At 34.3% G+C, this 27,290-nt stretch overlaps 1 protein-coding gene across 2 annotated transcripts in view; it reads left to right on the forward strand.

The window, feature by feature from the left end:
- Positions 1-27,290, forward strand: part of SGCG (sarcoglycan gamma) — a 341,738-nt gene that overhangs the window by 46,003 nt on the left and 268,445 nt on the right. The window lies entirely within an intron of this gene.

Consider the following 27,290-nt stretch of genomic DNA (forward strand, 5'->3'; position numbering starts at 1 on the left):
TGATGAAAAATAGGCTGCATCTGCATTTGCACCTGGGACTTTAATAAAGGCAGAATCTTTGTTAAAACTTTTCTTAGTGAGCCTTGATTTATTTGTCCACGTGTTCAGAGGGAATTTTGACAGAATGTTGTATATTAATAACCAAATGTTTTATCCACATGTTTCCATCTTTAAAAGTAATGGAAGGAAGCATTAAGAAAAGCTTAAATGTGACAGTCTTTAAAAGCCTCACAGAAAATGTTTATATTTTAAATGAATCAATAAAGAAACATTTGCTCCATTTAGAAATTTAAGTCACTGATTCAAATGTTTCCATTTGCAGGGAAACATCTTGACTATTAAGATGGTATTAAATAATAGTGATTTCCTAAGTGAAAATTTTATTCAGAAAATTATAGCAGTATATGTGTTTTCTTTCTTGCAAATTTAATTTGTTAAAGTAGCAATTTGATTTATATAGCAGTCACCTCACAATGAATCCTCCCTCAGATACTTGGTAGTAGTGTTATCTTAAATAAGTCAATGTCCTTACATGTAAAAGGCAGGAGCTGGGCTCAGTGGCCACTAATCTTCTTTTGATTTTATGTTATATTTTGATAGGAGTGCTGGAATTAAAATCATGTAAATCAAATGTGAATTCTGTCTAGGAAAAACACGTTATATATGAGGTGGCTATAGTCTTGATATTCAATGAAAGGAAGAAAAGAAGGGAGGGAGGAAAGAAGGAAACAGAAAAGAGAAATGATATAAGACTAACAATATTTAATAAAGAATAAGTAATAAAAACTCTAGTAGAAAGCTTTTTACAGTGTATATGTCAATTCAATAGAAAAAAAATTAACCAATTATAGAAAAAGAATGCCATATAGTATCACAAATAAGAACTTTATATTATATACTTTATAATTCCATCCTGATTGACATCTTATTAGAAAAGAGCATAGCTTAGTGTGAACCTGCCATAGCTCTTGAGAAGTCACCTGCTACCTGGGCTGGAGGTTAACCAAGGACACTACTTCTGAGCTGTGCTACTCCTGTGAACAGGCTGAGGGAGGCTGCCTTACTGGATTGACATTTATCTTGAACAAATTTAGATTGGCTATGGAGCTAAAACAAGGGGAAAATTAGATGAGGTTTATGACAAGGCAGGAAGGACAGCTCTGGTACTAGGGATCCTGCAGCACTTAACTTGTGTATTCACTGCTCTGTACTGATGTTCACTGTGCTGATAACTTCTATTCCTTTCAGAATGGTGTTTGAGAATTTTTCCCATGCTGTCTGTGGGCAAGGCTGGCTCACCTGTGCCTAGAGTGTAATGAAAAATCATATGCAAAGTCAGCAGATACTGGGTCCCCAAAGACACTTTATCTGAAACACATAGCATCCCCAAGGATGTGCCTGTGCCTGAAAAAAAATATGTCCCTTGCAAGTTAGATGCCAAAGGAACCACTACACACTTTTATTGTATTTTATCTTATCCTAATACTCATTTCCTCAAGAAAACCCACTGCTTTCAATAATTCCTTCCCATTAAAAAAAGTTAAGCAAAATTATTTCATAGCTTTGAATAAGTTATAGAAATGTATACCATTTGGGTATTCATGTCTCTGTGTATATACATATATATTTCATCTGTAAGTCATTGAGTGTTCTAAGTAGCTTCACTTTTTTATTGTCTCTTTGAATTCTAATTACTACTGATACTTATGAAAAGTATTTATTGTAGTTGTTTAAAGAATATCACCATTGTTGTAGTCAGTATTAAATTAATACAGCATGCCATTGAGTTGTTGTTGTTTTTTAATCCATATGCTTTTCCAAATAGTCAGTTTGGTTGCTTAACCATAGCCAATGACCAATGGAAAGTCAAAGGAATTAGCAACAAATCACAACAATTAATTAATTAATTAAGCATTGTAATACATATATGTATACTTAAAATAGAGTAAAAGTTCTTGATTGATTTTCTATATCAAGCATATATTGTCCCTTAATAACATTATTTTGAATTCCAGTATAGAATGTGTTATCTTTATTCTTAATTTGTATATGTATGCATACTTGTACACAAGCTTGTGTTTGTGTAATTAGAACATATAGTCAAAAAAATTAGGTAATAGTTGCTCTTCAGCCAAGGGTTCCAAACTGCAGGATATTTTTTTTCTAGCTATAAAACCTTCAAAATTCCCTTCACCTCTTGTTTTTTAAATAAAATTCTTTAAACCAGATAAATATAAGTCACTTTAAATAGAAAATTATTCTAGGACAATTTTTAAAGAAAACAAACTCTAGGTATAACCAGTACTTTTCTGTCTCTTTAACAGTTATTAGCTATAACATTTTTATCTCAGATTGATAGATTTCTTTTCTCGCACCCATAATAATTTAGCATCAGATTCTTCCTCAAGATCATGTTCACTCCAGGTAGGCATCAGAAAAACTTGTACCATTTCTAAACTTGCTGGTTAAGTTTCTGTAAAATGGTTGGGGGAGGGGGTTTAAAGCCTCATATTGAAGTACAAACTTTGTCTATAATTTTAATTTCCTTCTTTTAGAGCCCCATTTCTTTCTATCACATGACATAACCAGGATGAGACAAAAAACTGCATATGGCATTTCTGTTCCAAAAGTGTAAACCATACAAATCTATATTATTTCTGATCAGAAGGAAGGATTTTTCTAATTCATTCTAAAAGATATTTCAGCAAATAAATTGTATAGTAAATATAGAACTAGATAGAGAGTCAGGAATATTTACTCAAATCCTGTTCTATAACCCTAGACATGTCCTTTAACCTCTCTCAGTCTTAGTTTCTTCATATGTAAAATAGGGGTGGGATGGGGGAGAATAATAACATATACTTCACAGGCTTTTGAGGATCAAATACAATGCACCATATATTTTTGTTTGTTTTTTTTTCCTTTTAAACATTATTTTATTTGGTCATTTTCAAACATTATTCATTGGAAACGAAGATCATTTTCTTTTCCTCTCCCTCCCACCAGCCCTCCCATAGGTGACACATGATTCCTCTGGGTATCACATGTATCCTTGATCCAAACTCATTTCCATTTTGTTGGTATTTGCATTAGGGTGTTCATTCAGAGATTCCCCTCAGTCATATCCGCTCCACCCCTGTAGTCAAGCAGTTGCCTTTACTCAGTGATTTTGCTCCCACCATTTGTCTTCTGATTGTGGGTAATATTTTTTCTCCTAGATCCTATGCAGATTGTTCAGAGACATTGCATTGGCACTAATGGAGAAGTCCATTATGTTCGATTGAACCACAGTGTATCAGTCTCTGTGTACAATGTTTTCCTGGTTCTGCTCCTTTTGCTCTGCATCACTTCCTGGAGGTTGTTCCAGTCTCTGTGGAATTCCTCCACTTTATTATTCCTTTCAGCACAATAGTATTCCAGAAGGGCATCCCCTCATTTTCCATTTTTTTCCACCACAAAGAGCGCAGATATGAATATTCTTGTACAAGTCTTTTTCCTTATTATCTCTTTGGGGTACAAACCCAGCAGTGCTATGGCTGGGTCAAAGGGCAGACAGTCTTTTAGCACCCTTTGGGCATAGTTCCAAATTGCCCTTCAGAATGGCTGGATCAATCCACAGCTCCACTAGCAATGCATTAATGTCCCAACTTTTCCACACATTCTCCAGCATTCATTATTTTCCTTTGCTGTCATGTTAGCCAATCTGCTAGGTATGAGGTGATACCTCAGAGTTGTTTTGATTTGCATTTCTCTGATTATAAGAGATTTAAAACACTTTTTCATGTGCTTATTAATATTTTTATTTCTTTAACTGAAAACTGCCTGTTCATAACCCTAGCCCATTTATCAATGGGAGAATGGCTTGATTTTTTGTACAATTGATTTAGCTCTTTGTAAATTTGAGTAATTAGACCTTTGTCAGATGTTTTTCTTATGAACATTGTTTCCAAATTTGTTGCTTCCCTTCTGATTCTAGTTACATTTGTTTTGTTTGTACAGAAACTTTTTAATTTGATGTAGTCAAAATTATTTATTTTACATTTTACGACTCTTTCTAAGTCTTGCTTGGTTTTAAAATCCTTTCCTTCCCAAACTTCTGACATTTATACTATTCTGTGTTCACCTAATTTACTTATACTTTCCTTCTTTATGTTCAAGTCATTCACCCATTCTGAGTTTATCTTGGTGTAGAGTGTGAAATGTTGATCCGAACCTAATCTCTCCCACACTGTCTTCCAATTTTCCCAGCAGTTTTTAACAAATAATGGATTTTTGTCCCAAAAGCTGGGGTCTTTGGGTTTGTCATAGACTGTCTTGCTGAGGTCACTTACCTCAAGTCTATTCCACTGATCCTCCATTCTGTCTCTTAGCCAGTTTTGATGATCACTGCTTTATAATATACTTTGAGATCTGGGATTGCAAGGCTACCTTCCTTTGTATTTTTTAATTATTTCCCTGGATATCCTTGATCCTTTGTTCTTCCAAATGAACTTTGTTATGGTTTTTTCTAATTCAGTTAAAAAGTTTTTTGGAAGTTCCATGGGTATGGCACTAAATAGATAGATAAGTTTAGGTAGGCTGGTCATTTTTATTATATTAGCTCGTACTACCCATGAGCAGTTAATGTTTTTCCAATTGCTCAAGTCTAGTTTTAGTTGTGTGGAGAGGGTTTTGTAGTTGTGTTCATATAGTTCCCATGTTTGTCTCGGCAGAGAGATTCCTAAGTATTTTATATTGTCTAAGGTGATTTTGAATGGAATTTCTCTTTCTAATTCTTGCTGCTGAGATGTGTTAGAAATATATAGAAATGCTGATGACTTATGTGGGTTTATTTTGTATCCTGCAACTTTGCTAATGTTTTTGATTATTTCTACTAGTTTTTCAGTTGATTCTCTAGGATTCTTTAAGTAGACCATCATATCATCTGCAAAGAGTGACAGCTTGGTATCCTCATTGTCAATTTTGATACCTTCAATTTCTTTTTCTTTTCTAATTGCTACTGCTAGTGTTTCTAGTACAATGTTAAATAATAGAGGTGATAATGGGCATCCTTGATTCACTCCTGATCTTATTGGGAATGCATCTAGTTTATCCCCATTGCAGATGATGTTTCCTGATGTTTTTAGATAAATAATGTTTATTATGTTTAGGAAAGACCCTTGTATTCCTATGCTTTCTAGTGTTTTTAATAGGAATGGGTGTTGTACTTTATCAAAGGCTTTTTCTGCGTCTGTTGAGATAATCATGTGATTTTTGTTGGTTTGCTTGTTGATATGGTCAATTATATGGATGATTTTCCTAATATTAAACCAGCCCTGCATTCCTGGTATAAATCCTACTTAATCATAGTGAATGACCCTCCTGATCACTTGCTGGAGTCTTTTTGCTAGTATCCTATTTAAGATTTTTGCATCTATGTTCATTAGGGAGATTGGTCTGTAGTTTTCTTTCTCTGTTTTTGACCTGCCTGGCTTTGGAATCCGTACCATATTTGTGTCATAAAAGGAATTTGGTAAAACTCCCTCTTTGCTTATTATGTCAAATAGTTTGTATTGTATTGGGATTAGTTGTTCTTTGAATGTTTGATAGAATTCACTTGTGAATCCATTAGGCCCTGGGGATTTTTTCTTAGGGTGTTCTTTGATGAACTCTTGGATTTCTTTTTCTGATAGGGGATTATTTTAGAATTCTATTTCTTCTTCTGTTAGTCTAGGCAATTAATATTTTTGTAAATATTCATCCATATCGCCTAGTTTGGCATATTTATTGCCATATAATTGGGCAAAGAAGTTTTTAATGATTGCCTTAATTTCCTCTTCATTGGAGGTAAGGTCCCCTTTTTCATCTATGATACTGTTAATTTGCTTTTCTTCTTTCCTTTTTTAATTAGATAGACCAGTACTTTGTCTACTTTGTTTGTTTTTTTCAAAGTACCAGCTTCTAGACTTATTTATTAGTTCTATCACTTTTGATTTTATTAATTTCTCCTTTTATTTTTAGGATTTCTAATTTGGTTTTTTTCTGGGGGTTTTTAATTTATTTGCTTTCAAGTTTTTTGTTTTGTGTGTCCAATTCATTTATCTCTGCCCTCTTTAATTTGTTAATATATGCACTCAGGCATATGAATTTTCCTCTGAGTACTGCTTTGGCTGCATGCCATAAGGTTTGAAAGGATGTCTAACCATTGTCATTTTCTTTAATGAAATTATTAATTGTTTCTATGATTTGTTCTCTAACTAACTGATTTTGGAGTTTCATATTATTTAATTTCTAATTGATTTTTAATTTTGCTCTCCATGTACAGTTACAGATCATTATTTTTATTGCCTCATCATCTGAAAAGGTTGCATTTATTATTTCTGCTTTTCTGCATTTGTATGCCATGTTTTTATGACCTAGTGTATGGTCAATCTTTGTGAATATTCCATGTGCTGCTGAAAAGAAGGTGTATTCCTTTTTGTCCCTATTTATTTTTCTCCATATATCTATTAGCTCTATTTTTTTTCTAAGATTTAATTCACCTCTTTTACCTCTTTATTTATTTTTTATTTGATTTATCTAAATTTGATAGTAGTTGTTTCAGACCTCCCACTAGTATAGTTTTACTATCTATTTCCTCCTTCAATTTTCCTAGTTTATCCATTAGAAATTTGGGTGCTATACCATTTGGTACATATATATTTATTAGTGATATTTCCTCGTTGTCTATACTCCCTTTTATCAGGATGTATTTACCTTCCCTATCCCTTTTTATCAGGTCTATTTTTGCTTTGGCTTGGTCAAATATCATGATTGCTATTCCTGCCTTCTTTCTGTCAGTTGAGGCCCAATAGGTCTTACTCCAACCTTTAATTCTGACCTTGTGAGTATCTATCCACCTCATGTGTGTTTCTTGAAGACAACATATGGTAGGGTTTTGGATTCTAACCCATTCTGTGATTCATCTACATTTTATGGTTAAGTTCATCCCATTCAAGTTCAAAGTTATGATCGTGACTTGTGAATTCTCTGGCATTTTGATATCCTCCTCTAATTCTGACCTTTCTTCTTTTGCTATAACCTTTTAAACCAGTGGTTTACTTTAAATCAGACCACCTAGTCCCCTCCTTTGCTATGCTTCCCTTTCTGGCCCCTCCCATTTTGTTCCCTTCTTATTTTTGTTTTTTTTGGGGGGTAGGGTGGTCTGTTAATTTCCCTCCCACCTCTCCTTCCCTTCCTCTTTGACCTCCCTCTCCCCTACCACCCCTTTGTTTTCTCTTCTCCCTTACCCTGTTGGATAAGATAGAATTCAAGATCCCAATAGGTCTATATGTTCTTCCCTCTCAAAGTTGATTTCACTGAGAGTAAGGTTTAAGTAATACCAATTAGCACTCTCTTCCTCTCCTTTTTATAAGAGAATTCTTCCCCTCCCCTTCCCATGTGTATTTTTGTGTGACAAAGATTATTCTATTTAATTTATTTCTATTTCTTCAAGTATATCTTGGTACCATCATTGATTACCTCCCTCCCTTTTTCTTTCTTTTTGTTTTTTTTTTTCTCCAAATCATCTTAATGCCCCAATCTTACCCTCTGAGTGATTCTTCTGATTACTCTATTAATGCATACAATTTTTGAGATTTTCTCCATATATTTATATATATATATATACATGTATATATATATATATATATAATTTGATCTAATTGTAGCCCTTATAGAAGAGAGTTTGAATAAAAGAAAAAAAAATTCCTCCTTTTCCCTTTCTTTCATATTTACCTTTACATGTTTCTCTTGCTCATTGTGTTTGGATGTCAAACTTTCCACTGAATTCTGGTCGTTCCTTTACAAATACTTGGAAATCTTCTATTTTGTTGAATTCCCATACTTTCCCCTGGAAGTATATAGTTAGTTTTGATGGATAGCTGATTCTTCGTTGAAGACCCAGTTCTCTTGCCTTTCTGAATATCGTGTTCCAGGCTTTGCGGTCTTTTAGCATGGCAGCTGTCAGGTCTTGTGTAATCCTGATTGTTTCTCCTTTGTATCTGAAGTTTCTCTTTTTGACTACTTGTAAGACTTTTTCCTTAGCTTGGAAGCTCTTGAATTTGGCAATTACATTCCTGGGAGTTGTATTTTGGGGATTTAGTATAGAGGGTGTTCTATGAACTCTATCAATTTTTATTTTGCCCCCTTCTTCAAGAGCTTCAGGGCAATTGTCTTTTGATTATTTCTTGTAGTATCGCATTGAGATTTTTGTTTATCTCTAGTTTTTCAGGTAGACGAATGATTCTCAAATTGTCTCCCCTTCCTCTGTTTTCCTGGTCTGTCACCTTGTCAGTGAGATATTTTATGTTTTCTTCTAATTCGTTAATTTTTTGACTTGGTTTATTTATTCTTGCTCTTTTGCAAGATCATTGTCTTCCAGTTGCTTAATACTGGTTTTTAAGGACTGGTTTTGCTTTTTAGTTTGGTCTGCCCTGCTTTTTGAGGCTTCCAGCTGTTTCTCCAATTGGGAGTTCTTGTCTATCAGACTGTTGACCTCTCTCTGAATTTTTCCCCATTTTTTCTTGCCAGAAGGTTTCCATCTTTTGGATAAGCTCCAATTTGAGTTCTTCCAGAGCTTGTGGACAATTTCCATTTCAGGGGGAAGGTTTTGATTTTGTTTTAATTTCATCCTCTTTTTTCCTTTGTAGCCTGGGTTTTCCCTCTGTAAAAGTTTTCAATAGTCACTTTTTTCCTGTTCTTCTTGGAGGGTTGGTCTCGGGCACAATGAGCCATCCCTTTGGTGGTTTTCCCTTTCCTTTTTAGTCAGGAATCTGAGTGAGATGGGCAGGTTTTCTGTGGAGTTACATGGTGGGGCTTTTGCCTCAGGCAGGTTCTGGTATCGCCTCACCCTTTGCAGTTTGCTAGCGTGTCTGCAGTCTGTGCTCTCTCATGCACAGGGTTTTCCTGTGAAACTGCTCTGAGTGTAGGTCCCTGGTAGTCCTTGTCAGTTCCTAAGGACCCTGGTGTGCCCCCCATTCACTACAGCGAGGAGCCGGTCTTTTGCCTCAGGCAGGCTCTGGAGTCTCCGCTGCATCTGCGGTTTGCAATAGCACCTGCGGTCTGTGCTCTCTAGTGCTCAGAGGTTTCCTATGTAACCGCTCTCAGGGGTAGATCCCTGGCAGTCCTAGTTACATCCCAAGGACCCTGGTGTGTCCCCCCTCTCACTACTGAGACATCCCTCACTCACTCGCTGTCTCTGGTGAGCGCGTTGTTCCCAACTCTGGTTCCTTAGGTGAGGTGGGGGAGGGTAGTTCAGATCACATTTGGGTGCAAGCTTTTTCTCCTTCTTATAGTGTGGAAATGCTTAAACCCCACATACCTTCATTGCTGTGCCCTAATGTAGAGTCCCTCCATTCTTCCAAAGATGATTTTTATGTTCTTTTGAGGTAGTCTATTTCATTGGGTGCTGGGGAGAGGAAGAGATTCGCTTCTAGATTGCAGCCATGTTTACCTGGAAGTCCATCATATAAGTTTTAACTATTATTATAATTGTTTAAATTCCCTATCTTGCCTACAGACAAGCTATTAGATTGCTTTAAGGGTTTCTAGGAAGGTTAACATAGATTACTTTCAGATTTATAATAAAACTGTCTAATTAATAGGTTACCCAGAGTAATTTATGTGGAAATTCACAGCTCATCTTCTGTTTCTTAATCTTCAATTCATATTATGGTAACACATAAAGCCTTTCTAAGAGAAGAGAAGAAATGAAATCCTTCTTTCACAGCCTTTGTTAACATAGTAATATCATAACTCCCTGCCTGCTGGTCAGGCTGAGATCTTGCAGCTGAGCATAAATGGGACACAACTTAGATATCTCACTTAGAGACTCACCAGCTAGTGACTATGTGAGAGATTTGTATCTTTTCAATTGGAGAGAAGAAGGAGGAGAAGGAGAAAGAAGTCCCAGAAAATTATTATATCCTAAGACCTCCAGTTATGCCAGCCACTAAGGGGGGAGGAGGGAGAAACTAATTTAAAGGGAAAAAATCAACTGTTCTACAATACAGAAAAATTAAGTAATTCTTTGTATAAGAAAGATTCCCAGACTGAATCCTGAAGAAAGGAAACCTCTGTAGGTGCATGACGACAAAATGCATGTGGGAACATTTTAACACCAACCTTGACATAATCTATTATGACCACCCCCAGGCAGCTTTCTTGTTAAAGTCTGCTAGCTAGGCATAAATTGAAATACTTGTACTTTTCTTCAAAACACCCCCAGCTACCTTGCATGCACTTTTCAGAGCTATTTCTCTAGAAGAAACCCAGGAGAATAGAGATTTGCAAATGGTTTCATGGCAGTCCATTGAGTAAATTATTTGCAAGAGCTAATTGGGGAAATTAAATACACATTGACTATTGACAAAAGCAGAATGCTCCCTGGAATGAATATTTGATTTCCAAAGTGTGATTTTTAAAATACTCTGCAATCAATTTTCCCAAGAGAACAGATCAATAAAATTAAATTTATAGTTAAATGAGCACTATTAGATATTCCTATTTTTTATTTTATATCAAATTCATATATTTCACTATATAAAACTTTTTGGGAGAATATATGACAAAGTAATATCAAACTATGAAAAGTAGTTTAGATTACTTAATGTTATAGGACTTCATCCATGTTCTGTATAATTTATTATAATAATTATTATATATGGAAGATGGAGAGGATATTTGAGGTATTAGGAATGTCATAAACGAATAGGAAAAAACATTGTCTTCATAGGAGAGTGAGTAGACCACTTTGGGTGGCATAGTTGACTAATATAGAATAATGATAGATAAGATTGGAAAATCAAGTTAGACTTGGTGAAGGATACTGGAATTCTCACTTGTTAATAGATATAAACTTGAGTACTTAGTATTCCATGGAGAGAGGCAGCCTGGAATCATTGGGAAAACAACCATGATAACAAAAACCTTTCTTTGAATCAAGAAGACCACTACACAGGTATTGCCTTTGATATGTTGAGGGAATCTCAGAATGGAGGAAGAAAAACTCTAGATTTGGAAGCAGTATTTTGCTACTCATGTGAACTTCAGCAAATTACTGAACCTCTTTGGGCCTTAGTTTCTTCAAAGTTATATAAAATGAAGATATTGGGCAAGATGATCTCTAAGGTCCCTTTTAACTCTAAATCTGAGATCTCACTCACTAGCTTTGTGATCATGGGCAAGTTGCTTGATTGTCATCTGTTAAGGATTTTATTTGCATTAGAGAAAGTAGTTTGCACCCTTAGAGTTCAGATCCCCTAGAAGAAGTTTCCTTGCCAGGAGTTCCATACACCAATGAAATCACAGTTCTGAATATCCCAGAAGCCTACCAAATTTTTCAAGTTGTTGGGTTTTTTTCACTCAATTCAGTTATGTCCAACTCTTTATGATCTCATTTTAGCTTTTCTTAGCAAAAAATACTGGAGTAGTTTAATTTCCATTCCCGGCTCATTTTGCAAATGAAGACAATGAGATAAATAAGATTATAGTGGCTTGCCCAGGGTCACACAGTTAATATCTGAGATTAGATTTGAACTCATTAAGAGGAGTCTTCCTGTTTCAAGGACCAGCACTCTATCCACTACACTACCCAGCTGCCAAAGTGTTTGAGATATACTAAACTAGAAGTAGCTAGATAGTACTATGGAAAGAACAGTGAAAAGGAAGCCAGAAATACCCGAGTTCAAATCCAACCTCAGATATTTGCTAGCTCTTTGATCCTGGGCAGATCACTCAGTTTCTTTATCTATAAAATGGATATAATAATAGCAACCTATCTTGAAATATTATTATGAAAATCAAAGAACAGAATACTTGGAAAATACTTTGAACAGAGCCTGACACATAGTAGGCTTGTTTGACACATTTATGCCTGTTTCTTACCTTTTTAAGTACTAGAGATACAAAAGAAAAATGGCACTGTCTCTCCTCTCAAAAGCTTAGAGCATTATATTAGAGAAGCAAATATAAAACATGTACACAAATAATTCGAATGCAATTTTGAACCTATGTACATAGAGGTTTAAAAAAAAGAAAGTCCTCCATAGAGGTTTAAGATAATAAACATTGACATGGAGTATTGGAGGAGGAATAAGTCACTTGTAGTTAGTTACAGGTTAGAGAGATATGGTATCAAAATTAAACCCTGAATGAAAGAAAGGAATTAAATAGATAGAGATATATGTCTGGTGTTCACTTTAGACATAGATTCAAGGAATTTAGACATAACCACCTAAGTAACAGGATGTCATTGAAAGTTTTCTTCAAGGAGAGAAGAAACTTGGTAAAAATGATTAAATAGATTAATATCATGGCAGAATATAGAATAAACTGCTTAAAGAAAAGATCAGATGCAGGAAGATATGTTAGGAGCCTCCTCTAGGCTCAAGAGAGTGAGGACTTCTACTTTGATAGTAACAACAATGGAAAGTATAATATAAAATTAACAACTGTAAGAAAAACCCAATAGAACTTGGTTTCTGGGTAGGGTAAAGGAGAAGAAGGAATCAAAGATATTATAGCTACGAACAAAAGTAATACACCTAATCTTAATGGAAAAGATAAACTTTATTTCAGAAATACTAAGTTTAAGATGACAATATTAAATCTAATTGCTATTTGGACATGAAAGACCACAGCTTTGGAGTTAGTTCCAATTAAAGGAAATAAGTTTTGAAGATGTTTTTGGCTACTGACTAATCTAATATGTCAAGTCTCATCTCTAGAAGATCAAACTTTAAATCTGGCCTTAGATATCTTATTAGCTAGATGATCCTGGGTAAGTCACTTATCTGCTGTGTTAATTTTCTCAATAAACATATAATATTCCTCAATAATAAAATTATAAATTCCTCATTGCAAAACTTTCCATCCTTTATCACAGCACCTACATCACAAGGGCAGCTAGGTAACCCAGTAGTTACAGTACTGACCCTGAAGTAGGGAAGACATCTTCTGAAATTCAAATCTAGCCTCAGATACTTATTAGCTGTGTGACCCTGGGTAAGTCACTTAATCCTGTTTACTTCAGTTCTTCATCTGTGAACTGAGCTAGAGAAATAAATGGCAACAATTCCAGTACGTTTTACAAGAAAACTCCAAATGAGCTCAAGAGTTGGACACAGTTAAACAACAAAAGTGTTAGGGGAGAATCTCCTTCAGACTTCATGGCCAGCTTTATTAGGAGAACCAGGTGGCACGGTGGGAAGAATACTCTGGAGTCATCTTTCTGAGTTCAAATCCTGCCTCTCATACTTACTAGCTGTGTGACCCTAGGCAAGTTTTAGTTATAATTTCCTAAATGCCTTGAAGCTTATCTGGTACTTGTTTTCACTGAGACAATCTTAAAAAGATTGTCCTTTCATTTTATCCCCACCTCTTTAGTAGTTTACCAGTGTCTTAGGCAGATGGGAATTTCAGTATGAGCTACTTCATTTAGATCCTTGTTTAAATGTTAAATGAAACCAATCAGAAGCATGGATTCTGAGTGTTGTCATTGTTTCTAGTGCTAATTCGAAGTGCCATTTCTGTTCACATGTTTCTTTGTTTAGCAGGTCAGATCTTCATCTAAAACCAAACAGGGCTCCAATTCCTCAAGTAACTAAATTATTTTTAATAGGTTTTGATGTAGAACCTTGCTTAAATAGGTCAAAAGCCAAGCTTTTCATAGGCTTTTGTTTCCTCTTGGGTTTTAAAAAACCCTTTATTTGTCAGGTAATCTTATAATCCTTGGCCTTCCTCTTTTGTATAGTTTTATTCCCTAGTTTGCACTCTGAATATTTAGTCCTCTTGGCTCCTATGCCATGTACTTACTTGTGAACAGCTAGGTGGCTTAGCTGATAGAGCACTGGGCCTGGATTCAGACTGTGTGTAGTACATGCTTATTCATAGGGCTAGCTTATATAAGATATGGCCATATGTGCACAAAGATAGAAAGAATGTTTGGGAAAACCATCCATGTAGAAATGATGGTTGAAGCCATGTGAATAGATCAAATCATCAAAAGAGAGAGTATTGAGATTTATTTCTATTGTTTTATCATTTCTATTTCTGTAAAGTGCTATGTGTACTTTTCTAATTGCAGCCTAGTCTCTTTTTAATTCTCTTTCCTCATTCCTTTGCTCCTGGCAATCTTAGGAATGCTCTCATATTTCTAACAAAAAGCGGCTACTAAAATTGGAATGATGGGAATTGATGTTGTGATCTCTATCTTGTCTAGAAAATAAAACTACTCTCAGCCATATGTGTCTGGGGGAGGGCAGCAGGGCATGTCCTTGGATCCCCTATTGATATTAATTGGACAGTGTCACTTTTATCTAGGCTTAACCTGGTTTCTTCATCTAGATATTAGAAGTATGTGGTCAGATATATGATTTACCCATCATCATGAAGGAATTAGAGAGAGACTATAAGTTATTAAACCCACTTCCTTATTAGGTATTGTAATGGGTAGAAATGTGAGGGTATTTTATAAAAGGTTAGACTGGATTATTTAAGAATAGGGTGACCAGGAATTTAATTAATTCCAAAGAGATTTGTTTTAACAATTTATTTATAAAATATAGAAAGAGTGAAAGTAAGAAAAATAAGAGAAAGGATAGGGTAAGATATCTAGCCTACACACTGAGAAATTTGCTCTGGCCCTGGCTCAACCCAGGCAGGACTAATTAGTCTTTAGCTGGAGTGGCCTTGGCCTTGAGCCGAGGATCTGGGGGTGCAGGGAGCCTCTCTCAAGAGTATAGGTCTCTCCTGAGGCTAGTCCCTTCAGAAAATCCAGGAAAGGCATCAGCCTTTTTCACTCACCATGTGTCAATCCAAAGGGAAGCAGTCTGAGATCTCAAGCCTGAACTCCTTCAGAGTCAAGTTGAAAGACTGAAGGGAAGAGCTCCCTCATAGTATGAAGACTGGATTTAGCTCCCCTGATTATAACAATGAAAATACATAGCTCTTCCATTATTGTGAAGATTAAATTGTAATCCTCAGATTGTAACAACGAAAGTACTTAGCTCTTCCTTTATAGTGAAGCTAAAATTGTAATCCCCAATATATTTTTAGATTTTAGTCTACAAAACCTGATAACTTAGTATTTGAAGTACATCTACCCCTTTTAACCACAAAAAGGTGTTAAGTAACTACAAAAGGTGAACTAACCAAAAAATGTGTTAAGCAGTTACATAAGTAACCAAAGAAGGTGAGAACTAAAGAGTGGGCAGTCCTGGAGAAAGGCGTCTGCTGTGATTCGTAGATGTGAAATTTAGTGGAGGTGACACAAGAGAAAAAGATCTTTAAGAGGACCAAAGTTGAGCAGAAGAAGATTTGTTTTCGATTTGTTTGGAGGAGATCAAAGGAGCTCTGGCTCAGAGGAGTGACTGGAAGACAGACACCTAGACTTCTTTCATTTAGAAGGTCACCATTGGTGAGTGAAAGGCTGACTTAGTGACCCCGCCTTTCTGGAGGCCCATCTTCTTGAGACTCTCTTCCCCTGGCTGGGCCTTAGAAATTATAACTGGTATCAAAAAGAAGCCAGAAATCAATCAATCAGTCAATTAATCTCTCTCTCTCTCTCTCTCTCTCTCTCTCTCTCTCTCTCTCTCTCTCTCTCTCTCTCTCTCTCTCTCTCTCTCTCTCTCTCTTTCTCTTTCTCTCTTTCCCTTAATATCTTTCCTCTATTATAAATAAACTACCATAAATTCCATTTACTTTGGTAATTCATTTTGGGATTTAGAAATTAAATCCCTGGTGACCACCTAATAATATATTTCAGTCTCAACCACAAAAAAAAAAAATTAACAATAAGAAGTTTCTTGTCATTTTTAAAGACTGTTTCTTTTCATCACTTCCTGTGACTTCTTTCATTTGATGTGTACCAATTACAGCTAAAGCTTTGCTTAGGATGCCCAGGGGCAGTCAGTGGATTCTGATTCGTCACCCACTATCACACATGTGGGTCAAAGGCCTTCCCCACTCAAGTGTAAGTGGAGTATTTACACTTCTGATGATTAAATCTAATATTGGGCAGGGGAGAATTAACTTCATTTTCACAGTATACACTAATTAGAAATGTCTTGAGCTGAATAATGATCTTCTATTTGATTCTATTTGATTGATCTAATGATTGTATTTAATGACTTCATATGCTTAATGTCTTTGTTTTTTTATCACTGAGAGAGATTACTGACCAATTAATTTATTGGCTATTGTTAGCTTGATCAATAAATTGATTTTTTAACCTGGAATTTTCATCATAGCGTACAAGGAAAAGAAATAGAATACTCCAGGTAAAACTTTAGGGATATTTGCACTTAGGGGACTGGAAAAGGAAGAAGGCATAGTAAAGGACACACAGAAGGTATATATGTGGGAGAAATATGATAGTACAGTGTCAAAGAAGCCACATAGAAATCAATCTGTCTCTTTCTGTGTTTGTCTGTCTACTTCTCTCTCTGTTCTTCTCTTATCATCAGCATCAAATTCTTCAATGGAGTCAAGGAGGATGAGGATAAGAAAGAGGCTATTAGATGCTGATTATGTCATTTGTGACTTTCAAGACTACTGCTTCAGAAAAGTAGTGGAGACAGAAACTAGATTGTAAAAGGGTCAGAAGAGAATGGGTAGATAAATGGAAAGAAATGTATACCATACCAAAAAGTCTGGCAGTAAAAGGATGGAGGAAAATAGAGGGACTGAAAGGGTCAAGTGCAGTTTTTTCAAGATAAGGGCTGTTAGTGCATGCTTAAAGACAGAGGGGAAAGAGCTAGTGGAATGAAAGAAATTAATTAAAGTTTTAGGAGAGAAAAGATAATTGAAAGATTTTAGAAGAGACTCATGAGGAGATAGAGTCAAAGACAATTATATGAATTTGCCTTGGGGGTAGGGAGCAGTAGTTCTTTTTCAGGAGAGAGTGGATTTGTTATTTCTTCAAAGCAAGATATGCCCAGTGTGGGAGCTCCATCATAGATCCAAAACTGCCACTCATTTGAGTATTAGGAAAGATGTCTGGATATTTTGAGAGGTTAAGTGATTGCCCATCCTGAAACAGCTAGTATGTGTCAAGTGTATAGTTTAATCTCAGATATCAGTAATTATAATGTCAAAACATATTGTCTGTGCCACATTGTTTCACAAATGGCATTTACACACCCTTTTGAGCTATAAAATATTTTAATCCCAACTATGTAATTAGTGGTTTTTTGTGTTTCTGTTTTTTTTTTAATGAGGAAATGGAGTCTCAGAGATAGTAAATGATTGTCAGAGAGCCACAAAATTACTATTGCCTCTAGAATTCACATTCAGGACTTATAATTCTAAGTCTAATATGCTTAACCTTATGGCATGCTGCTTTTTAAAATGAAATGATACACTGTGGTACAATCGAACATAATGGACTTCTCTACTAGCAACAATGCAATGATCTAGTTATTTCTGAAGGACTTATGAGAAAGAACACTAGCCACATTCAGAGGAAAATCTGTGGGAGTAGAAACACAGAAGAAAAACAACTGCTTGATCACATGTGTCACTGGGGATATGATTAGGGTTATAAACCCTAAATGATCACCCTAGTGCAAATATCAATAATATGGAAATAGGTCTTGACCAAAGACACATGTAAAACCCAGTGGAATTGTGCATTGGCTATGGATATGGAAGGGGTTTGGGGAGGGGAGGGAAAGAACATGATTTTTGTAATCCTGGAAAAATGCTCTAAATTAATCAATTAAATAAAATTTAAAAAATTAAATGAAATTAGATACTTCTTTAGATAGAAATGTAGGTAACAAGAGATCAATATTGAGCTTTAGAAGTAGAAAAATCAGGGAGGTTGTACCTGATGACCCTTGGTTTTCTCATTTAAATTAGAGATAAGATCATCTATTGTGTCAGTAATAAAAAAAAATTGAGCTTAAGGAAGGCAAACAATTATACCAATCAAACTACTGAAAAATATTTTATGGAGCTAGAAAAAATAATTTTAAAATTAATCTGGGAAAACAAGTGATCAATAATATGAAGAGAATTAATGAAAAAAAGGTGAATGAAAGTGGCCTGCCAGTACCAGATCCCAAAGTGTATTATGAAGCAGTAATAATAAAAAAAATAATCTGGTACTAAGTAATAGAATGGTGAATCAATGCAAAAGATTAGAAACACAATATATGAAGGTAAATGACCTTAGAAACCTAGTGTTTGATAAACACAAAGATCCCAGATTTGGGGATAAGAAAAAAAAATACTGCTGGGAAACCTGAAAAACAGTTTGGTAGAAACTAGGTGTAGATAACTATCTCACACCCTTTACCAAGATAAAGTCAAAATAGATATATGATTTAGACATAGAGGGTGAAATCATAAGCAAATTTGGGGAGTATGAAATACTTTACCTGTCAGATCTATGGAGAAGGAAAAAATTTATGACCAAACAAGAGATATAAAACATTACAAGATGCAAAATGAATAATCATGATTATATTACTTTGAAAAGCTTTTGTACAAACAAAACCAATGTAATGAAGATTAGAATGGAAACAACAAACTATGAACAAATTTTATGGTAAATATCTCTGATAAAGTTCTCATTTCTCAAATATATAGAGAATTAAGTCAATTTTTTAAGAATAGGAGTCATTCTCCAATAGACAAAGTCAAAGGATATGAACAGTTTTCAGATGAAGAAATCAAAGCTACAATTAACATAGGGGAAATGTTCTAAATCACTATTGATTAAAGAAATACAAATAAAATAACTCTTAGGTACTATCTCATACCTATCAGTTTGGCTAATGTGGCAATAAAGGAAAATGATAAATTTTGAGGAGGTGTAACAAAATTGGGACACTAATGCATTGTTAGTGAGTTATGAAGTGACCCAACCATTCTGGAGGGCAATTTGGAACTTTGCTTAAAGGACTATAAAACTGTGCATATCCTTTGACCTAGCAATAACACACTTAATCTGTATCAACAAAGAGATTTAAAAGGGGAAGGGGAGGAACTGTTAATACAAAAACATTTATAGCAGCTCTTTTTGTGATGACAAAGAATTGGAAACTAAAAGAATGTCCTTCAATTGGCAAATGGCTGAACATATTGTGGTATATGATGCTGGTGGAATACTATTGTGCTATAAGAAATAATGATCAGGATGATTTCAGAAAAAGCTGGAAAGACCTACATGAACTGATGCAGAGGGAAATAAACAGAACCAGGAGAACATTGTACACAGTAACAGCAATATTGTATGATGATCAACTGTGAAAGACTTAGCTACTCTCAGCAATACAATGATTCCCAGACAATTCTAAAGTACTTATGACAATGAATGCTATCCACCTCCAGAGAAAAAACTTTTGGAATCCAACTGTAGATCAAAGCACACTATTTTTCACTTTAGTTTTATATCTGTATTTATTTTATAGCTTTGGTGCTAGAGAAAAAACATTTTGCAACCAACTGAGTGGTACATTCATCAGAGTGAGTGATTGACCAGAGCATATGACCAAGAGTCACATGGGAGCCTAAGGCTAGAGATCTGGGATAAGATTCAATGCTTCAACTGACATACTTCCCTCCTGGAAGGACCTTGGTTGGAGGCTTGGGAAAATGAGGGTTCTGGCTTTCTCATAATAGCAACTGAAGTAAGAAATCTTTGAATCCAGTAAAGAAGATTGAAGACAGACTTCATCTCTGGACCTGTTTGGACACTAATCAACTAAAGATCCTGGTTCATTTGATTGGATTCCTTGTGTGAGATTTGGCTATTGGGAAAATTAGCTTAATGAGATATTTTTAGATAGTTTATAGACATTAGATTGTAAGATAAATTGTAGATTTTCTCCTAAACCCCTGTTCCTTCCTCCCCTTCCCAACCAATAAATCTGAATTTTTTATATGTTCCCTTTTGTTCATTCCTCACCAAATTCCTATCATAAATATGGAAATATATTTTACATGGTAATACATGTATAAACCAGATCAAATTTCTTACCGTCACTGGAAAGAGGGAGAAAAGATAAGGATGTAGACAATTTGAATCTTATAATTTTAGAAAATGCATGTCAAAAATTGTTATTATGTGTAATTTGGAAAATAAAATATTTTTTTTAATTTAGAGATAAAAACAGAAGGCAGGGAAACTTTGAAATAGCCATGGCCAGTTTTATTGTAAGGATAAATAATTATTTTATTGAGCAGAATTTAAGTACTATTTAAAATAGGAGAATCACAGGTTAATTTAGCATGGTTCTATGATTTACCTTGGTTTGGGGATTAGAATGTAGGAAGAAGTTGTTAGCAGTTATCCAAGATTAGTGGATACTTACAAAAGTGATGACAGAAATATGAGGGGGTTACTGTAATGAGGAGTCATTGAAAACAAAGTTAAAAATGATTGACCATAATATCTTATCTGGATCAAGTGTGATCAGAAAGAATGGTGCTAATATACTAGACATTTTCCAGTAATCAGATGATGTCTGTGAGTTCAGAGAATTGTTTTGGTGGAATTTGGGGAATGGAGCAAGTGGAAGTAAGGGGAAAAAAAGATCTGAGGCAGGGAATTTCAAATTCAAGTTTAAGATCTGAGAGATACAGCAGTTTCATGTGATAAGGCCTATTGTCTGAACTCATTTGTGCATTAATTCCATTGAGTGAGGTCTATAGTTCATGATGTTGAAGAACCTGGGAGTATAAACATGAATGTTGAATTCTTTGAAAATAATGACAGTCAATGAGGTGGAGAAAATATGAACTAAGTACAAATTTTTTCTGGTGAAGTAGATAGGTATCAACTTGAGGACTGACAATAACAATATTGACCTGATAAGCATGTAGTTAGATAATATAAACTTTAAATTATAATATAAGAATTTAAATTTAGATTTTATGCTAAATATGAGAATTCTAAAGTAATATTGTGGTCGCTGATTTTAAAATATTACAGCTTAAGTTAAAATGACTTTCAGCAGCTTTATTTACAAAGAGGCAGAAAGAGTGAAAGTTGAAAAATTTAGATAAAGAGACAGATTATAATAAGCCTATCAGCCCTTCTCCTGAGAAGCCAGTCTTAGCCCCATCAGGGCTTCACCAAGACTCTGTCTCCATGTAGATTTTCCCAGTAATCCTCAGCCAGAAGTCCCAGCAGTGTCTTCAGCCAGGGTTCCACCAACACAGCTTCCTCCAAAAGCAAGGCAGGAATTTCTGAAACCAATCTCTCCAAAAACCAGGAAAGGAAGGCCAACTATTCACCCAGCAAGCTGACACAGGATCTAGGGGGGAAAATCTCCTTCTTCAGTCTAGCTCACCAATGCAGAGAACCTTGAAAGACAAACTCTAAAGGAGAAGTTCAAAGGAGAAGTAAGTCCCTTGGATAGGAAATTCAGAATTCTTTATAGTTCTTTTTCCACATCACTTCCTGTCCCTTCCCCACTTTATGGAAACCAATCCCAGTCTTTTAATTTGCCTAGCACTGCCCAAGGGGAGGGCAGAAGCCTCTGGAGTTGTCACCCACTCTAGCAAGTGACTTGTAAACTCTCATACTTAGTGACTGGTAAGGTAATAAGTACGGGTACTTAAGTTTTTGATTGGTGAACTTAAAAGTCGCTGATTGATAGACAAAGAGAGTTTGATTCACTCTTCACAATAAGAAGCATAAAGTAAGTGTTCTAGAATTATAAGAGAAAACAGAGTCAAAGTTGACCCCATAAGTCAAGGATAATAAAGATTGAGGTCTATAAATGAGAGGCAGTGGAAGGAGACAGATTGTCCTCCAGGAAGGTCATAGTTTCTCTTAGGGTAAGAAGTTAGAGGTAAAAGGTTATAAATCAGACTTTTCAAATAGAATGGAATTTCCACAAAATATTCAAAAAGAAGGCTATAGGCAAGAAGTGAAAGGGCATCTAGGTCTAACAGACATTTAGAAAATATTGTTTTGTGGTAGCAATGAAAGAAGGAATTTTACTGCATAATTTAAGGTAATATCAGATGTGGGCAGAGAACAAAAAAGGACCTTTTCTATTTTTAATTTTTGGGGGGTCCATCACTGGACCAAAAATTATAAGTAATTTAATCACTTTTCTAATATAATCTTAATTATTTTAAATAAATTACACAAAATGCCATTTCAAGTACATAATTGAACAGAAAAAGATCATTTTACATACATCTGTAGAACCTTATTATGTACAACTTGCTTTTCTTTTTAATCTACTAAAGTCAACCTGCATTTTTTAAAGTTGTCTTGCTTACCTGTGATTTTTTTTTATAATCTTCCCTCTATTATCTTTCCAAATTATTTTTCAAGAACAGTAGGGCCAATTCATAGCTCCACCAAACTGTGCTAGTGTGACTGAATTACAAGATTTTAGAATCAGAAGGTCTAGGTTATCTATTTGAATCTGTGCTTATGACAATTTTTTACAAGATACTTATCTAGCCTCTGCTTAAAGACTCCTTATGAAACATAATACCCATGACCACCATAAGCAGCCCATATTACTTTTGGGAAGTTCTAAATTTTAGAAAATTTCATTTACTTTGAGCTTAAATTGCTTCTCTAAGACTTCCATCCATTGTTCCTAATTCTATAAAGCTAAGGAATAAACTGGATCCTTTGTCTACTTGACAACCTACAAATTCTAGAAGGTAGAAATTATACTGTTACCTAAATGGTCTTATCTCTAAGCTAATATCTAGTGTTTTTTTCTAGCTTATTTTCTTATATGGCATGATCTCTAGCTCCTCCCTTACCATCTTGGTCACCTTTTTCTGTTCATAGTCTAGGTTGTCAATGTCCTTCCTAAAATGTTGTACCTGGAATTGAACCATAGTTATATGTTCCTGACAAGGAGTATAATAACCTAGGCTTTGCTCACTCTGGACATTTTACTTCTTCAGAATTTCAAAGATACAGTTTTAGACTTTATGTAAAGAAAATCTAATAGTTATTCAGAAGTAGATTGGGACTTTTCAGGAGCTTATGAATTCCTTATTAGAAGTCTTTAAACAGAGGCTGGATGACTGTTAGATATACTATAGATAGAATTCTGGTTCATCTGAGGGTTGAAACAGATAACTTTTCCCCAAAAAATATTTTCACATGTTTCACCTTTAGAGTAATTCTGTGGTCTATATGCCCAATTTCATTTAATAAAAGGAAGTAAAATTTAACTGGCATGACTTTTTCTTAATGCCATTATGCTAGTTCTCGTTGCTCATTATTTCTCTTATTAAGTAAATTAAAATGATCCTTTTTTATAACATTTTCTAGAAATTTGCTAGGAATGATCCTACAGTTTGGAGATCCTACACTTTATTCTTTTTTCAGAATGCGATAACATCTGTTTGTCTTTACTCCTTTAACATATTTCCATTCCTCCCCAGTTATTCAGGGATTACGTATAGCAGTTTAGCTATCATATCGATCAGTTCTTTCAGAACCCTATGACATAATTCATTCTAGATTCCATCTTACCGATTTCATATTTATTATGGGGCTTTAGTTCTTTTTAAACATTATTGCTCTTTTCTTCCTTATCTGAATATAATCCTCCTTAGAAAAGATAGCAAGTAAAATAAAAGCTAAACAGTTGTTTCATTTTCATGTCATGTTAGCATTATTGCCTCCACCACAAGAACTAGTTCTTTCTTTTCTTTCCTCTCTCCCAATATAGCAATGAAATACTGTTCTTAGCAGTCCAAACTTATTTGGAGATTTACTGTCCTGACAATGTCTCTGTAGGTCTTTGCCATTCTTACATATAAATTCTCTGTTAATCTGCCTTTGTTCTCATCTCATTCAATATGTCTTTTTAAAAATATCATAAGCAGTTATAAGTTTCTTCAAATACCTCTCTGCTTTTTTTGTTGAAGTTACTTCCATTTATTTTGTTAGAATAACCTTACTTTGAATTTCCTACCAGATGGTTATGAAGTGAGGATAATAATAGTGTCTACCTTCCAAGATTGTTGTGAGGATCAAATAAGATATTGGTAGAAAATACTTAGCACATGGTAGGTCCTATGTAAATGCTGATTCCCTTACTCTTCCCTCCCTCATGTGCTGTCTTTGAAAATATTTAGGGTATAGGTGACTAACTATTTTCAGAACACTGAAACTCTTTATCCCCAGATTTAAAGTTTGTCAAACTATACCCAACTTTTCTCTCAAACTTCTAAGATGAATGTTATGTCCTCTTAAGAATCTCATCATTTTTCCTTAAGCAGTCAGTCCTCTTTGTGGATCCAAATTAAATAACAGTAGTAAATGCTCTTATTGCTGCCTTCACCTTTTCACAAATGAATTTATCATTCAGAAACATCAAGCAAGTTTTAATTGTTTTTTTTTTACTTGCAGAGAGTGTTCCACCAATACTGGATACCATTTTTACAATTTTCTTACAAGGTTCTTATGCCTTGCAGAGGAATAGTACTTTCCTAACAGGCTGTAATACCTTTATTGGTCATTAGAGGGCATGACTCAAGGGTCCTCCCCCTTTTTTCTAATTTCTATGACAGGAGTACTAAAACAGTTTTGATTAAGTCCTTCCTTCCTTCCTTCATTACTAGCTAGACCCTAATTAAATGTAGGAGATAAAAAGGAATTTTCTTAAAATATTAGATTCTATTTTTTCCATATTAATGAGATATGATACTGTAGAAGAATAAATAACAGTAGAGTTTAGTTTGACAATTGAAAGATCCTATCCATCATAAAAATATTCAACCTGGGCCATAAAATTTTTTCTTTGTTGCTTAGCCTTTTTAATCAATCTCTGACCTAGGTTGATAGGATAGAGAAGGAAGTAAAGCCAAAACTAGGGAAAATGTGACAAATAACAAAGAAAATGGAATATGAAGAAAAGGTGTGCCAAAGTGTAAGACCAGAAATCATAGTCCAACAAGAATTTGAGAGACCAAGACCTTGGAAGGGGTAGATTTTAGATTATACTGAAGTATAAGTTTAATGGTCAGACAATGAGTTTTTCTTTCTTCTTCCTTTGAATCTCTTGAAGTCTTCCCTAATACCTTTTATTTTGCCTTAGAAATGTCCGAAATTGATATATTATCATAAACATTCTAGTTTTCAAGTATTCCTAAAGTACAAGTACATTTCTAGTCACAATCCCCCAAATTACCTAGTATTTACTTTGTACAAATCTGTTTACACTTATAGTTTCCCCTCATAGAATATAAGTTCCTTGAAGGCAAGATCTATTTCATTTTTAAATTTATATCCTCAACAGTTAACATAGTACTTCAGTCTTAGCTTGTTGGTTGATTAATTTGTGTTCTCTTTCCTGGCTTTTCATCTTTTACAGTATTTTTTTTCATTGATTTTACTCATTCAATGAATTCTAAATTTTTGCCATTTTTTCTTTACAATTTTTCTTGTTGACTTCCTGCTTTTAAATCCAAAGTGAGCCTTAACTGATATTTAGGATTTAAATCCCAATTCATTACTACTTCTTTTCCCTACAGGACACACCTTTGGATATGTGGCAATCATGCTAGCACTGTTTACTCAATATGGGATAATTGTGAAAAAATGACTAAGTCATTGAATCTGACCTTTGGAGGGATCAGTGGCTGTTTCTCTGTTGAGGCTTTGGAGGAAATTTCAATGTGTTCCCTGGATTATACTATTTATATACAATACCCACTTAAGCCCTCCTATATTTGAAAGCCAAAAAAATCTTAGCAAGACTTCATGTCAACAGAGACCTATAAATTATGGTTATGCTAATTCAGTAAAGCAATATTATAAAAAGTAACCAGACACTTTCATCCATGAGATTTAAATTAAACCATGAGATTTACAAGTTAAACTGAATGATCTGTCCACTTCTTTAGAGCCTTCGAATTTTATGACCATAATAATGTCTAATGTTAATTTTGTGTTGAGTGGGAAAGAAACTGTCTGGAGATGGCAACAACCAGTTAATGGAATCAAAGCATCATTTCTCAATGTTATTAAAGGAAATAAACACTATTGTGATATCAATTCAGATGTGAGTGATATTAAATGGATTGGTATATGAGAACAATTTAAAGTCATCCTGGATATGTGTAAATATTTTGGGACCTGTGTTGTAAATATATAGTTTTACAAATGTTGATTTAGTTATTGAAACATTTTTGTATTCATGAAGCCTTTATAAATGCATGAAATTGTATTTAACCAGAATATTAAAACAGTTTTTTCTCAAATCCTATGGGTAAGACAGTTATAAAAAATAAATATCACATTTTAATCTTTCATAAACAATGAGTTATATAGAAATAGCTTTGGTTTTAGCATCATTCCATGTCTATTTTAAAAATATTTGTGGTTATCTTGATTTGTGTTTATTAATAAATAACAGTGAGATGATAAAGTATGATATTCTTGTTACTTTATGATTAATTTGGCCTATGTCAGCCCTAAGTTTGTGGCCTACAGCTGTTTGATGAGAGAAGCATCAGCTTTCATAGGAATCTATAGTGAGGTTACATAGTTAAAGAAAATAGGAAGCATTCTAAAAAATCTAAAAAATGAAGTACAGATATAAACCATGGATTTTCATTGAATTGTTTTCCAAAATTATTTTATGTTAGCATCATATAAAATAGATTTCATCTATAATAAAAAATGAAGACCCTTCCTATGTTTGATGACTTTTTTTACATTTTATTATTAAAAGTATATTATTCTTTATCATTATTTTAAAATTTGTTATTGCCTTGAAACTGAGTAAAATAAATTATTTAGAATTCAAAAGCTGAGTAAGTCTTTGTACTTCCTTTTTTAAGCAATAAAGGAAAATCTGTTTTAAAAGGCATAGTTTTCTTTACATTGATACTGACATATTTTTTAAAGTTTTCTCTCCCAAATATCAATACTTTAATTTAAAGAGGGCACAGTGACAATTATTTGTCAGCTCTTAAGGAGTTTCATAAAGTGATTATCTTATGTTAATATTCACTTTTCTTGAAAGAAAAATATGTAGGATTTTTTCATAATTATAACTAGCATTTATATAATTCTTTAAGGTTCCAAAGCACTTTACACATATTATCCAATTTTATACTTACAAAAATCCAGAAAAATGGGTGCTATTATTACCCACATTTTACAGATGAGAAAACTAAGGGAGGCAGAAAAATTAAATGGATCACATTGCTAATAGTCTGAGACTGGATTTAAAATTCAGATTTTTGTAACTCCAGATGCAACCTTCTGTTCACTATATCACCTAGCATTATCAAAAAGTTACAACTTCTCCACTTCTGTATTG

The sequence above is a fragment of the Monodelphis domestica genome, chromosome 4, assembly GCF_027887165.1.
Source record: "Monodelphis domestica isolate mMonDom1 chromosome 4, mMonDom1.pri, whole genome shotgun sequence".
In the NCBI taxonomy this organism is placed as follows: Eukaryota; Metazoa; Chordata; class Mammalia; order Didelphimorphia; family Didelphidae; genus Monodelphis; species Monodelphis domestica.